The following is a 5,805-nucleotide window of genomic DNA, read 5'->3' as shown; positions in this document are numbered from 1 at the left end:
CGAGTTGTGTTTCCATTTGAAACTGTAGCGATGGGAAATGAATCAGTGGTTGCCAAGGATTAGAGGTGGGGGAAAGAGATCGGAGGTAGAGGAGGGGTTCACGGTTGACTATGTGGGCATGAGGGAATTTGGGGAGACCGCCCATATTTGATTGAGGTGACAGCCTCTCAGCATTGTCAAATCTCAAAATATTTCACTGAAATGGTATACAAATTTTACTGTATGTAAATTTCTTTTGTTTTTAATGCCAAAGGACACATGCACATCGAGAGAGAAAGAGACAGAGAGGAAGAGCATAAGCATGCCCCCAGTTGGGCCTGGTTACGCTGCACTCCTCCCTCCAACTCTCACCTCATCAGGATCTCCTGAGAGGGGTGGGGAGGGGCAGTGTGGTTTTCAAGCTGCAGGGGCCAGGACTCCCGGTTGGTCCTGCTGGGCCCTGGTTGGCCATGAGGGACCCAGATTCTTCAGTGTAGGCACTTACCCCCTGTATAAGAAGGGCAGCCCTACTGTCTGCAAATTATCCCTCAATTTTTTTTTCATTAAGAGGGAACAAAGGAGCTGCGAGGTATAGACACACCAGGCTGTAAAAATAATAACCGAGGTACCAGCAGATGGTGTAATGGTTATGTTGCTGGGCTCCCACATAGTCAACCACGGTTCGAGTCCTGGACCCAACAGCTTGAAACTCACACTGGGCATATGTGCACGCATGCCCAAAATCCCAAGAGGAGAATGGAGAAGGGATTGTGGTGTGGCCATCCCCCCCCCGCCCCGGGGGTGTGATTTCTCATTGTTTCTCCAGCGAGCACGCTCACCCTATAGCAAAAATCTCTCTCTAAAAAAAAAATAATAATAATTACTGAAATAGGAGAGTTATTAGGACTGTCTACACTCCTCTCCCTGCTGCCTAGCCTCCTGCCATCTCTCCAGCCCCACAGGTAGGGGGGCTGCTTGATGCTGGGTCCCCCGAGCCAGAGTGACCGACCGACACCAGTGGCCCTCCCTTGTGCTTGTTCCTCACAGATCTCTCTGCCCTTACAAAGTGCCTGGCTCTCCTCTCTCCCCGACGGTCTCTGTCACTCTCTCTCCCTCCTCCTGTGTCCTTTGTCACCTTATTTGGGCCATCTTGTCTGTCCTGCCTCCCCCGCTGCTCCCCAGCTCAGAACTCTCGCCTGCGGCTGGTGTGTGCTGGTATCACCTCCTCTGATCACTATCAAGTGTTTCTATTAATACAAGCTGAGATCCGGATCTAACTCACGGGGTACCCCTGGTGGGCTGAGCCCCGCAGTCTGTCCCACCCAAGCTGAGCTCTTTGGTCTGCAAATTGCTCCTAGGCAATGCTTCCCAAGACCTCCCTTCCTGGAGAACCTGCTGTGGCTCCGTCCTGTCTGCCTCTCTGGATCTAAACCTCTCGGCCCTGCTCTAGGCAGGCTGTGTTACTGGCTCTCCTTCAAATTCACTTCCATATTTTTATCCACACAGTGCCCTCCACCTAGAGCGGCCTCCCCTCTCCTTTCCGTCTTTCCAGGTCCAGCCGGCCCGTCCTCCGGACTGAGAGCCACCCTGAAGAGTGTCGGGCTGCAGGACGAGGCAGCAAAGTGGGCTTGTCTGGAGGTGTGGGATGGGGAGGGACCAGCGAAGCCCATCTCTGGGACAGGAAGCTGTGGCAGGAAACAGACGGCAACACAGTTTGCGAAGCTCTGCCTGGTGCTGGGCACAGGTGCAGCTGGGTGGCCGGGGGGTTAGGGCAGAGGGGAGGTGGGGGAGGCTGGCCCTCCGGGCCCCCAGGCCTAACTGGCTACATCACACCTGAGGCCAAGGGGTCCAAGGTAGCCGTCCCTGTGCATCTCAGCTTACCCCCGCCCCATTCGCCATCCCACTGCCTGGCACGACAAACAGCCAGAGAGAACGCCCACACTACACGGCGGCCTCCGGGCTCAGCCTTCACGCACCGTCCTAAGTAGTGAGATGTGGGACCAAGTGCCCAGAGACCGTGTGGCCAGAGATGCTGGGGAGGCCAGAGCAGGAGCCCAGAGGAGGCAGAAGATCAAAGTCCAAGCGGACAAGAAGCTAGAGCATTGGCTGCTGTGGTGCCCCGCCCCCATAGTCCATGGGCCTCCTCCCAGCGTGGGCCTGGATTCCAGCCCTGGTCAGATGTGTCTGTCCTGAGCCCTGTCCCTACAGATGTGCTGTTCTCCCAGGAGACTCACCCACCAGGAGGCCTCTCAGCCCCCTTCCTGCCTGTGTCGACCCCAAGGCTTTCTCTGAGGAACAGCGAGGACTTGGATCTAGGAGTCCATCATTAGCCTCTCCCCCACCCCACCCGCCAGCCTCTGTTCCTCCTAGGCTGACTGTCCGTGTCCTCCTGGCTCACAGCTCAGAGATCCAGACTGGATCACCCCAGGGAGAGCCAGGGGACACCAACCTCATTCTCACAGTCCAGGCCTGGGAGGAGGTGGAGAAAACCTTTGATCATGGTCAGGTGTACCTGCCTGGCGTTCCACCACCCAGGTGTCCTCTTGGGTAAAGATAACATTAAATTTTTTGGGGGGGGGGACCAGCGGTTGGCGTAATGGCTATGTCGCTGGACTCCCACATGGTCGACTGCGGTTCGCGTCCCGGACCCGGTGGCTTAAAACTCACGCCGGGCGCGTGTGCGTGCGTGCCCAAGATCCCGAGAGGAGAATGGAGGAGAAGGGATTGCGGCGTGGCCATCCCCCCTGGGGGGTGATTTCTCGCTTTCTGTCTCTTGTCTCTCTCTGTCTTTCTGGCGAGCGCACGTGCCCTATAGCAAAGAAACCTCCCCCCCAAAAAAAAAAAATTTTTTTTTTTTGGGGGGGAGGTTTCTTTGCTATAGGGCACGTGCGCTCGCCAGAAAGACAGAGAGAGACAAGAGACAGAAAGCGAGAAATCACCCCCCAGGGGGGATGGCCACGCCGCAATCCCTTCTCCTCCATTCTCCTCTCAGGATCTTGGGCACGCACGCACACGCGCCGGGTGTGAGTTTAAGCCACTGGGTCTGGGACTCGAACCACGGTCAGCTACATGGGAGTCCAGCGACATAGCCATTACGCTAACTGCTGGTCCTGTAGGCAACATTAAATTCTATCTAGTCTACAGAGACCTGCTCCCCAAACATACTTCAAAGGAAAAAAGGGGTTCGTGGTCCACACACCTTCAAGTGCTGCCGAGAGCGTAGCACAAGCTCTGAGAGCCGCATGAAGGGGCCCTTTTCAGCTCTGGTAACTCTCACGCCTATTTAGCAGGCTGTGAAGGTTTACGTCCCCAACATAGTCTCCAGGGAACAATCCGAAGGGACCTGTCGACAGGGAGTGGGCATGGCACAAGCCAGGCCTGAGGCTGACCAGAGCCCAAACTCGTCCCCACCTGGGGGACACACTCCTGGGATGGAGGCCCCACCCACGCTGTCCACACCTCCTCTTACTGACCCACCACAGCTTCCCCTTCCAGCCCCTGTCCCTCTCTCTCTCTGAACCCCCAGTCCTCGCCCGAGACCCTAAGTTCCCTGAAACCACATTTCTTGCTCCTTAATTCCCAGGCCAAGGCCCGGGCCCCCTGCGTTCACCAGTGGGGACGGCGCGGGCACTCGTCAGCTGCAAGGTGCCATCTTGGTTGTTCTGTAAGCGCGGTGACAGTACTTAAAAGAGCTGGATCCCGCGTGTCTGGGCGTGAGGGGCCCCTTCACGTTCCTGACCCCAGGGGGTCGGGTTTGAGTCACCAGGGGGTCGGGTTTGAGTCACATAGTCACAGGTCTACGTGTCGTACCCACGAGGTCCTGGGAGGTGACAAGCTTATCAGAACCCACCCGGCATGGGGCAGTGAAGATGCCTGACCCTGGGGATTGTGGGACCCCATGTGATGACACGTACCAAGTACCTTGGGCTGTCACATCCTCTGGTCAGGATGTGACCAGGCTCCCTCCTCATCCAGGGAGAAGTTCAAGTCCTCACGGAGGCCCCAAGGCCTTGCCCCACCTCACCAGCCACTCAGATTCCCGATGTCAGTTGCTTGGCCCAACCCCAGGGCCTTCGCACTGACCGGACGTGCTCCCCTCACTCTCCCTCACTTCATTCAGGTCAGTGTTGCCTCCTCTTCCCGAGAGGGTGCAGAATGGCAGACCTGGACGCTGTCTCCACTCACTGGTGGTGGGCGGGCATCGATCCAGAGGGGCCTGGTGCAGGCGTTCCCTCTGCCCAGGAGCCTGTGCGTGTCCTTCTCCTGGCCACATGCTCCAGGCCCCTCAGATGTCTCCTCCCCCATCCCTCCCAGATGGGTCAGGCATCTGCCGGGCTCCCAGGCCCCTCTCACGTCAGTGCTAGTGGCCACACACACTCACTGCCCTGCCTGCCCTGCCCTGCCCTGCCCGGGTTGGCCTCCCGGGGTGGGCCATGCTGTCCCGTTTCCTCCCCGTCAATACTCAGAGGCAGCCTCCGTGCTGGGGTGGTACCAAGCTTCTTACGAGCATTATCCAATTAGTAGAATGCTCACTGCAGCCTCGTTAAGTGGGAACCGTTCCCCCTTCCTCAGCTGAAGAAACTGTGGCTTGCGGAGGTTACCGATGCGCCCAGAATTCTCCCTCAAAGTGGCAGTCAGGATTTGAACCCAAGGCTCTCTGCCCCAGCAGCCGGCACTAGCCAGAGCAGAATCCACAGCTCTAACTCGGGTCCCCAGGGCTTCCCACATCCCCACAGACCTGGGCTGGCCCAGTGATATGGCCTTTTGAGCTGCCTTTGACCGGCAAGGCCTGGAAAGCAGGGCTGCTGGGGGTTATGGGCAGGTCCCCAGATCCTGCAGCCCCTCTTAGCATCTGTTGGTTGATTGATAATGGTCTCTCTTCTTCCATATTGAGGCCAGACCCCCACCCCCAGCCTCCACTGACAGCTGTGTGACTTCAGCAAGAAGTGCTCCCTGTCTGGGTCCAGGCTCTGCGACTGAAGGGGGAGCCGGGCGAAGATGGGGAAGTCAGGAGGACAGTGCAGGGCTGCCCTGTGCATGGGGGTGCTCCTGGCCTGGGTCAGACTGTCCCAGACATTGTCAGGTGCCCCAGGGGGGAGGGAACAGACAAAACTGTCTCCAGCCTGCCCGTTCCTTGGGAGGGAGCAGGGAATAGTCAGCCTGGAATGCCCGGCCCAGGAGTCTCCAGGAACTGCAGAGGCCAGAGCCCGAGACCGCCCAGAGCTGGTGACCGTAGTTACAGCCCCCGCTATTTGCCAGCCCCTCTGGATATCGCCACTCACGTACTGCTCATGAGAACTCTGGAAGGGAAGGGCGTGCGGACATGGGTCCTAAAGCACAGCGAGGTGGAGTCACTTCCCAAGGTCACACGGCAGCAAGAGGCAGAGCCAAACTTGAATCCAGTCCACCTGGCTGCAGGGTGGGCACTTCACACCACCCCGTGGCCTGGCAGGCTCCCCACCAGGGCTGTGCATGTGAGGCTGGAGGGCAGATGAGGAAAGACAGGCTGTGGGTTCAGCAAGAGAAGAGCCTTCCATCCTGGGAGTCTCGGGCCCTAACCTCACAGCAAGTCTTTTGTAAGCACCTACTATGTGCTCATTGCCTCGCCTCCCTTACTCTTGTCTCTAGGCGAGAAGAGTGAGGAAAGTCGCCTCCAACTTTTTGTCATGGGAACTTCCAGCTCTTTCCTGCCAAGTCTCTTTCCTGCCTGGGACACCTGTCCCAGCCTCTCACCAACACTCACGGGGTGCCAATGTTTGTATCTGCATTGAACAGATGCACACCCGAGGCTCAGAGAAGCTAAGCCACTTGCTGAGGACACACAGC

Source organism: Tupaia chinensis, unplaced genomic scaffold (genome assembly GCF_000334495.1).
Source record: "Tupaia chinensis unplaced genomic scaffold, TupChi_1.0 Scaffold144276_1, whole genome shotgun sequence".
Classification (NCBI taxonomy): Eukaryota; Metazoa; Chordata; class Mammalia; order Scandentia; family Tupaiidae; genus Tupaia; species Tupaia belangeri.
This window is presented reverse-complemented; position numbering follows the sequence as displayed.